We start from the raw sequence: 10,402 nt of genomic DNA, 5'->3' as shown, positions 1-10,402 counted from the left end.
ACAGTACCGGGGATCTCCAAGGTGACGCACTTGGTTGAATCAGACCTTTGTGCAGCATGTCATCCAGTTGCTTCTTCAGCTCGACTAGTTCTGTCGGGTTCATACTATAGGGTCTCTGAGCTATGGGTCCAGTTCCAGGAATCAACTCAATGATAAACTCGATATCCCGATCTGGGGCATACCGGGTAAGTCATCAGGAAACACATCGGGGTATCGGCAGACTATTCTGATTTGATCCAAGGTTGGCTTGGCTAAACTTGTGTTGCAGGTGAATTGTCTGGGCAGCCGTTCGGACACGTGTTCTACTAACACTCCGGTGCTACTAGTCATGGTGATGGCCTTCTTGGCACAGTCAATCAATCCATGATGTTTCGACATCCAATCCATACCCAGCACTACTTCCAAACCTTTGGCTCCCAGAACTATCAAATTTGCATAAAAATCTACTTCATGTATTCTGATGGGGACTGATTTGCAATTTTTTCTAGCTTTGGTGGTTGAACCAGGGATTTGAACTATCATAACATGCTTCAAACTGATTGGTTGAATCTTACTAGTGCATGCAAAATCTTCAGTAACAAACGAGTGCGATGCTCCAGAATCAAACAAAACTCTTGCAGGTACTGAGTTAACAGAAAACATACCCAACACTACATCTGGCGCTTCCTGGGCTTCTTCGGCATTCATGTGATAGAGGCGGCCGTTGCGGTTGTTCGGGTTTCCTGGGGCAAACTTTCTTCCGGTGGTGACACGGCGTTGCTGCTGGGCAGGTGCAGAGGCAGTAGGGGTTGTCTTGGCAAGCTTCTTGGGGCAATCATTGGAGTAGTGACCCACAACTCCACATTCATAACAATTCACGGTTGACTTGTCCTTCGGGGCGATGGGACAGCATTGCTTCCCATTCTTGGGGAAGTGTTGTTGTTGCCGGGAGCTCTCATCGGGGCACGATTGAAGTGGTTGTTGTTGTTGTGGTGGTGGTGGCCTCCTGGCCTGGGGTGTCCTCCACCACGGTTGGGGAAACTTGGGCGTGACAGTGGTGCTGAGGGCTTGTGGAATCTCGAGGCAAACCCTCCACTTGAGTTGGGGCGATACTTGGGTGTATTGCTGGGCCCACTTTGGTTCATTATCCTGCGCTTGCGGTTCTCATTGGCCTGGTTGAGCTTCCCTTCCATCTGGATGGCGGAGTCAACGAGGGCTTCCAGGTCGGTAAACTGGATGTTCACCAACACTATCTGCATCTCATCATGCAGTCCATTCAGGAATCTCTCCTTCTTCTTCTCGTTGGTGTCGGTCTCATCCGGGGCGTACCTTGACAGAGTGAGGAATCTGTCGCGGTATTCCACCATCGACATTCTTCCTTGTTTGAGTTCGCGGAACTCATCCCTCATCTTCTTGATTAGACTCGGTGGCACATGGTATCGGCTGAACTTGAGCTTGAAGTCTGCCCAGGTCATCATCTGTCCTCCATTCATGGCGCGGGCACTGTTCCACCAGGCTCTTGCAGGTCCTGACAGGTAGTGGGTGGCAAACATCACCTTTTTAGCATCGTCGACTCCGGCGACTTCCAGGTTGTTCTCCATTGATTGGAGCCTGTCATCTGCGTCTAGTGGCTCTTCAGTCTTGCTGAACATGGGAGGATTAGTGTTTTGGAAATTCTTCAGCTTGGATCCAGGATGATCATGATTTCCATGGCCTTGGTTGTTCTGGGCAATCTGCTGCAGTACAGCAAGGTTGGCTTGTCGCTCAGCTCTTCCAACCTCTCGATCTGCTACCATCATCTGTAGCATCTGCATCAGTGCATCTGGGTTGTTGTTGCGGGTTGGAGGGGCCATCTGAACATGGAGATAGATCATGAGATAAGAGGGAATTTTCTATGGCTTGTTTGGGTAAAGTTCAAAAGTTTAAAACTTGAGTACTTGACATGTTGAAATCAAACAACACTTTCATTCATTCCAAACAACACACATTACAAGCTAACACATCAATGGTTTTAAGAACCATTTCTTCATTCTACGATACAAGGGACAGATACAAACTCACACCTACACAAGTGAATCTAGTGATACTACTCCTCATCATCAACATCTATCGGGATGAAGCCATCTTCTCCGGCTTCCATGAACTCATACCCTTCCACATCAGTGTGGAAGTCCAGATCTTCATCTTCCTCAAAGTCATCATCATCACTTAGGTAGGCTGCTCCTCCCTGAATGTCTTCACCTTCTTCTTCCAGGTCCTTCAGCTGGGTCTCCTGTGCCTTGACAGTCTCCTCCAGGGATGCTATCTTCGCGCGGAGGCGAGCAATGGTGTAATCCTTCTTCGCACGCTGCTGGCGAAGTGTCTTGCGCTCCTTGGCAAGGATCTTGATGGTCTCGGTCTGCTGCGACTGGTGGAGGTGCATCTGGTTGGCGTAGACGCGGGAGTTGTCCAGCTCCTTGCGGGTCTCGTGCAGCATGAAGTCAAGGTGCTCCACATGGTACTTCAACTCTGGGTGCGGTGACAGGTCCATTGGCCCTCCTATGGAATCATGCCTTGCAAGGTGTGCAAAGCGAGTTCCCTGAATCTGGGTCACATTCTGCCCACACAAACGGGCAAGTGCTTCCTGCAGGGCTCGAGCGAGTCCATCTAGCCAGTTGTTCTCCCTGATGGAAAACTGGATCCTCTCGGACATAGGGGGCTCCATCTTTCTCCTCAGATCTGCAACTATGACCCACTATAGTTCTCCTCCGGGCTGATCGTTGACTTGTGCTCCAAAGAACTCCGGGTGCGGGCGCTCGAGATACTCAGCTAGAGCATCCAAGTCCCTCTCAAAGATCAGGCTTCCCCCGTTGCCCAACTGGTAAAACTTGGTGTGGTTGAGCTGCTCCATCTGTAGGGGAATTGGATGAGTAAGTTAGAGAAGTGCAAGTGTGCCAAAATTTTATGTAGAATTACAAGGAAAAGTAAAGCATGAATTCCTCTTATCGAAAAGATCTCAAAGGTAAGAGTGTGAATAGGTTTTCAGAAATATTCACTTCATTTGTTTTGAAACTAAGTTTTTCAGACGTCCATTCTAACTAAGGCCTCCTAAGGTCAAACAATGGCTCTGATACCAACTTGTCAACACCCGGATTTTTAAGTCCACATGCCTATTATGCCATACATCGCAATCCCAGGAAGATTGTTTTTGTGAGACATAATAAGTTCATATCACAACACATTATTCATTACAAACCATCATTGTCTTACATCAAAGGATCACATGATCCGGTCTTAATACAACAATTGATCTAAGGATCAAATACATAACACATAGTGGAAGATACGTAGTAATGGTCCATCTGTTCCACAAGCAACGCTTGACGTCAGGAGGTAGTCCTAGTTATCGTAGACATCCTGCTATCCACCTTCCGGGAACTGGTTCTCCTCTTCATAGTCTGGCCATTTGAATAGCCAGGGACAAAGCCATGAGTACTTTTAAGTACTCGCAAACTATACTAACATAAGTACTAGCAACTCTAAGCATGGTTCTAAGCTCTAGGTTCATTTGCATAAAGCCGATTTTATTTTATTAACACTTACTGTTCAAGACTCTTTATCTACCTAGACTTACTCAAGTGGGAACATTAGTGTCATTCCCACAACTCTGTTATGATTCAAGTCAAAGTCACATTTCAAGTCACCATACACTTTTAGAAAACATCTGACAACGGAACAGTATGGCCATCCAACTGTCCATGATCGCGGACACGGCTATTCGAATAGTTTAACACTCTGCAGAGGTCGTACTCTTGTGCCACAATATTTGATTACACCCGTCAGGGATAACCCTGAATCATCATAACTCAGTATGCGGATCATCAACCATTAACCTTTCACTTACATACTCTAGTATAGGCACCTCCCCTATGAGCTTGGCCTCCTAGTGATAGCAAACTGCCATCCTAGGAACTGCACAGGGCTTGGCTAGGACATTCAACTCTTTTCACGTCATTTTACTTTCAACGGAGGCAGCCTCAGCATAACCTCTATGAAGCTTGCTCAGAGGGAACCCATACTAAGATACATAAATTTCCAGCTAAAGCCTTACCCATAATCAGGTATTGTGGGGGTACTCTAAAATTGGAATGGTATCGCATCCAAACCCAACCATCAGTTTTTTTTTCAAATTCACCATGTCACTTTAAAGTCATATTCACCTTCAAGACTTTCAATAGAATGATTCATCATCCTAAGGTTTTCAAAGTCCTTTCTTTCACAAGTTCCCATCTAGATTAGTTAATTTTAGTTTTAGCACTAGCCACTAATCATGAGGGGTGCTAACTATATTTTTTCTCTCTAGCCAAGTTTGACTCTCTTGTGGTACTCTATACTTAGACAAGAATTTAACTTCAACAAGTAAGACTTGGTAAACAAAGTAAAAGCTTGTAAGATAAAAACTTGGACTTGGAGGAATAAGACTTTAAACACCAATACTAGTGCCATGGTATCTTGCACTAGTAACTTGGCATAGTAGAGCTTGTATTAGGGTAGCTTGCCTTGGTTGGTGTACTGATCAAAGTGTTCTTCTTCTTCCTCGTAGAAGACCTCCTCCTCCTCGTAGCCTTCGGTACTAGCGTCTATAAACGGATACGAGGTAACAATCACCAACCAATACTTAGGGATACTATTTAGCCTTAATGGCTCACTCAAGATGATCTAGCATCATCACAATCATAACTCCACATAACACTAGGGTTTTCTCTATTTCATTTTGGGAAAATAATTTCCTCTCATTAAACAATACTAAGATTTAATATCCTCAAATAAGAAATTATGAGGCCATGTAAATAAGGTCATCACCTCACATCACATTACTTGGGAAGATGATTTAAATGGGATGCTACATCTCATAGATTTGAAATTCTAAATTTGAAATAGTTTAAATGGGCTAGAAATGACTACATAGCCAATATTTGACTCTAGCCCATGATCCTATGAAACAACTATGTCATATTTTTTCATAATCAATTAGAGGGTTTGAAATGTGAATTAGGAGAATTGGTGTCGAGGTTTTGACCACGGCAGATGCTACGGGGTAGCACATGAGAGATATGGAGCAAGGCGGCGCTGGAGATTCCGGAAACGAGTCGGCACACGATGTACCCAGGTTCACGTCCCCTCGGTGGAGGATCGCTACGTCCTGCTATAAATCACTATGATCATAATGTCGCCAGCGTTAGGAGACTTGCTTTGTGGTAGCCGCCGAAGGCGGGGGAGGGAGATTGTATCTAATCTGAGATTACATGTGTGGGAATGTCCCCTCGAGGAGGTTCCCCGGGTGGCTTTATATAGGCAGCCAGTTAGGGTTTACAGGTATAAGGCTATTTGGGCCGCTACGCTCCCTACGTGGGCCTTGTGCAGATCGAGTCGCTCCTGGCTTCAGTCGCCAGGGCGCTTGGCCCAGTTGCCCGCCGACTGGAGCAGTCTTGGGATCTCTTCATCTGGCGAGTGAGCTGGGTGATGGGCCCCCTAGGGCGTATCCCCATCAATTGGAATCACCTCAAAATTCCTCATGGTTGATTTTCTAAAATTATTTGAATTCTGAAAAGTTATTGCCTTGTTATTTTTGTTGCAAGTGATCTACAATGAGCTAGGGTTTGAGACCAGTGAGGTTTGCTAGAAGATTTCATAAGCTTTCATACAAAATTGGATTTTCACTCAATTTGGATTTGTAGATTTGAAGTTATTCAATTTTGAACACAGCACCAGTGTTGAAATTTGATTTAAAACGAAAATACCAAATTCAAATGAATGGGCTCTGGCGGGAAACGACTTGGGCCAGAGAGAAAAAAGAAAAAAATGGGCCGGCCCAGCTGCGCGTCTCGCACGCGTGGGCTGCCTGACAGTGGGACCCGCCTGTCAGCGGCTATTTCAACACCGAAACGGTACGCTGGCTGTGGACCGTAGGATTAGACGAGGATCTAACGGCCGATGATCATCGTCATCTCCGACGAGATCGAGCGCTACTGACAGCGAGGCTAGGGGGTCGGTGGCTCACCGGAGGTCCGGCGATCATCGGCGTTGATGCAGGGCGAGGTTATCGACGACGGCGGTGCTCCTGCTACTGGCGGCGTCTCCTGGGGTGGCGCCAATCTTCTTCTTCGTCTGCGGTGGATCCGCAGTACTCTGGCGACGAATTGAGGCTCTGTGTATAAAATTGGGACGTGGCTGTGCTCGAGGAGGCTCAAGGAGATGAGAGGAGGTGAGTGGTGTGAGGAATTCATGCTGGGATTGCCTCTATTTATAGCGGGCGAGTGGTGCTGCGGGGGTGAACGGTGGCGATCATGGCGACGACGATACAGTGGCGGAGAGGCGTGGGCGATGATGCAGCGGTGTTCCCTACGTCATGGCGAGCACGACGGGCTTGATTGCACAGAAAATAGAGGGCTGACGCGAGCAGGAGCGTGACGGGAGCTCGCAGTACCGTGGCGATCGTCGGCGACGAGGACGACGGCGACAGGGCAGGGGAGAGAGAGTGAGCGTGTCTATCGTCTTCCTGGTGTCGTGGCGAGGCTCTGTGCAGACACGGAGGTCAAACGGAGGACGGAGGCGACGGGGCAGTGACGCGCTCTGGCGCGCTCTGCGTCGTGTCCGTGCACGCTCTGGCGTCACGGGCTGACGTGGGCGCGTCCTCTCCTGGCCGTTGCAATGCTCTCCTTGGTCGAGGGAGGTGTCCATCGTGTCCAGCAGAGAGAGAGAGGGAGGTCAAGGACATGGTGTGGTCAGCCAGAATAGAGAGGAGAGAATGGTGGGCATGGTGATGGCATGATGCCACGGCATGGTCATGTACTGGCCATGATCGTGCATCATCATCGTCTCTGAGGCTTGGCATTTCTCACTGGGTGCAAGAGGGTGCTGAGGAAGGTCAGAGAGGTGAGGGTTTAGGTAAAAAACCATTGGATAATAGAGAGTATGGGGTTGGTAGATTTGTGCACGCCAGGTGCTCGACACAATGGACGCATGAAGTTTGAATTCGAAATTTGCCAAACTTTTTCTTGGATTTGAGTCTAATAATGTTTGGCATCTCCTGGTGGTCTTGGTTTGCAAAAAGAAGTTGGTTTGAGAAAATCCAAATTTGATATGATCTTGAATCTGATTCAAAGTTGCTACTTTGCATTCTTATAATAAGCAATTTAAAAAGAATTTGCATGGATGGTCAACACCAAAAGTGATCACCTTGATGTGCTCTTGGATGAGGAGAAAAGATTTGAGATAGTTTGGTTTAGAAATAAATAACCACAGGGGTCCAAAGTAGGTAACATGTTAAAAATGGCAGATTTGACCATTATCACATGTAACTTGGTTTTGATATTTCTTTTGATTTGACTTGTATTTCTTTGATTCACAAGTGATTATTATGAGTTTATTTATGTTTCCAAACCATTTACACAAGGTAACCATGGCCTAGTTGAAGATTTGCAAATATGGCCTTAGGCTCATATGTGGTGCTATTCTATTTTGTTTTCTTTTGGTTTGTTTCTATTTGATCTCTATGATCATGGTTTAGGGTTTTAGAACCAATGGTAAACACTTTAAACAAGCATCATGGCAAGGATCACAATCTACAAGCATGCACACTATGTACCACAAGTAAAACAATTTAAGTTTTTGTTGGGTCCAAAATTTGGAATAAGGGAATTGGCCTTTCTCATTGATTTGAAAAGTTGGGATGTTATAGTTTTGGAGACGATTGGTGGTGCTATTTAGCAGCAATGGTGATGAAGTGGTGGAGGTTGGTGGTGGTGTAAGGGGCTGAGCTGCTGCTGGTTCGTGGTGGTGCTGAGCTGCTGCGTGCTGTTCGTGCTGCTCGTGCTGCTGCAGTTGGAGAGGTTGCTCACGCTACAAGGGTAAACCCTAATCTTTGCATAGTAGTGTTAACTGTGTAGTTTAATGTGGGGTGCTGTGTAGTAGTTGTTTGTTGACGCGGATGGAATTTTTTTAGGTCAGAAAAGATGACAGATGTAGTGAAGATAGTATTTTACTATGGTTTGGGTAGTGTCCGATCAAATGAGATGGGAGTTGATCTGAGTGAGTTCAAGTATGTAGAGATGAATTTGACTGCCCCTAGAACATGGACAATTGAGCAGGTGAAGGACTGGTTGACAGAATGTTTCGGGCTTAATCCTGAAGTGCATACAGTGGGTGTGCATGCATGATGGACTAAGTCGTTATCAAACATTTTATGGTATCTGAGGCCTGTAGATTATACCTCTAAGTGGGTGAGCTGGTTAAAAGGGTCTGATAGGAGAGGAACTAACCCTGTGGCATTAGTTCTTCCGGTGGCGAACGAGGTAGCGCCTCCTGAAGGCGGTTATGGTGGAGGAGGTGGTTACGAATCAGGCCATAGCAGTCAAGCACCGGGCGGTGGCGGTGGTTATGAATCAGGCCAGAGCAGTCAAGCACCCGATGGTGGCGGTGGTTACGAGCGTGGACAGAGCAGTCATGCGGAAGATGTTTATGGTGGTCAGGCTGATGGTTACGTAGGAGAAGACAGTGAGGTTGATGGTGACGAAGAAAATGGATACAGGCAGAACCAGATGGAAGAGGAAGATACATAAGGTGAAAGTGATGCTGATGATTCCGATGGGTCTGATGATGGCGCGGAGGTGCCTATTCCTGGCAGATGGAATCGGAACTTTTCATCTGCAATGACAATCAATGATGGCCTTGATTCTAACTGGGAGTATCACCAGAATAATGTCGCCGTAGGGGCTATGTTTCCGTCCAAGCGACATATGCAGGATGCAATAGTTAAGTGGGAAATGGCGACTCAAAGGTTGCTCAGAACAACCGTGTCATCTGGAAAATACCTGACGATGAAATGCCATGACATCAATTGTCCCGGAAGGGTGCATGGGTATGCTCCTAAGTATGACACAACATGGCGTGTGAGCGACTTTGTGGCGCACACTTGTGAGCTTGCAAGTATCCGCAACGATCATTGCAACCTGTCATCTAATCTGATAGCTCGGCTGCTGTACACTGAAATATTGGAAGGGCAAGCCATGGGAGTAAGGGGCATAATTAAGAATGTGAAGAAGCATCATTTGTACAACATTTCTTATGGCAAGGCTTGGAGGGCTAAACAGAGGGCGCTGGAGATGAGATTTGGTTCGTTTCGAGACGCATACGACGCAGTTGTTCGTTTGTTGCGGACACTACAGGAGAGGAACCCAGACACATATATAAACATCCAGGACTTGTTTTTGCCGGAGTACCCAACTTACAGGGTTCTGCATAGAGTTTTTTTCTCGTTCGGTGTCTGCATCGGATCTTTCAGGCATTGTCGACCCATGTTATGTGTGGACGGCACGTTTCTCACCGGTCAGTACAAGGGTCAAATCTTGGCCGCCATTGGAATGGACGGAAACAATCAAATCGTGCCACTCGGTTTTGCATTCGTGGAGAGTGAGAACACTGAAAGCTGGCTATGGTTCTTCAGACAGTTGAAGATTTCAATTGTGAAGGACACGCCGAATGTTTGCATCCTTCATGACAGGCATGCATGTATACTGAAAGCTGTTAAGACACTCAAAGAGCATGGGCAAGAAACGCCATGGATTGTCATTCAGAGCCGTTGGTGGACATCAATTTTCACCGGCGGGTCCGGTCCCTGGCCCGGTCCGAACCGGGCGGCAAACCGGACCCCGACCGGGGGCAGCTCCGTGTCTTCCAGTACGTCGCCCGGAAGGCATCAGCGCAGGGGCCGGTTGGCGCCGGAGCACCCGGCCGTGCGCCCGGTCGACCGGGCGGCAGACCGGAGCCTGCCGGCGCACAGGCCGGTCCAACCGGGCCTCTGACCATCTGCTTGCTGTAGACCCCTTTTTGATTGTTGTCGAAGTGGGGGTGGTATCCTTTAGCCTTCTTGTTCCTTTTATACACCATTTATGCCTCTTTGGCTAATACCTGGGATTATCCTTTCAAACATGTATTAGGCCAAATACTCTAGCACGGTGTCATTGTTACCAAAATAATGGATAAGGGTAAAATACCCTTACAATCTCCCCCTTTTTGGTATATAATGACAAACCGAGCTAGAGTCACATATAGATATTATGATAAGCTCTAAACCTTGATTCCATATAAGATATTACGACAGCTCCCCCATAATGTGTGCACTTGGAGAATTTACGTTTGAATGCAAAGTGCACCATTTGTGGAATATGATAAGCTCCCCCAATATCTTTAGGAAACAAGCATGGTATGGACATGTATATCAAGATATATAAGCATAAAGCATGATCATCCTAAGAGAGTGATTAAGCATACACATAGTCGTCCATACACGAATTATTCAAAGTAGCAAATGGTTCTTGAGAAAGCAAAGCAAATAAGCACAAGCCATATAAGAAGCAAATAAAGCAACACCCATGGCTTGTGA

This window comes from Lolium rigidum, chromosome 7, assembly GCF_022539505.1.
Source record: "Lolium rigidum isolate FL_2022 chromosome 7, APGP_CSIRO_Lrig_0.1, whole genome shotgun sequence".
Taxonomy (NCBI): Eukaryota; Viridiplantae; Streptophyta; class Magnoliopsida; order Poales; family Poaceae; genus Lolium; species Lolium rigidum.
This window is presented reverse-complemented; position numbering follows the sequence as displayed.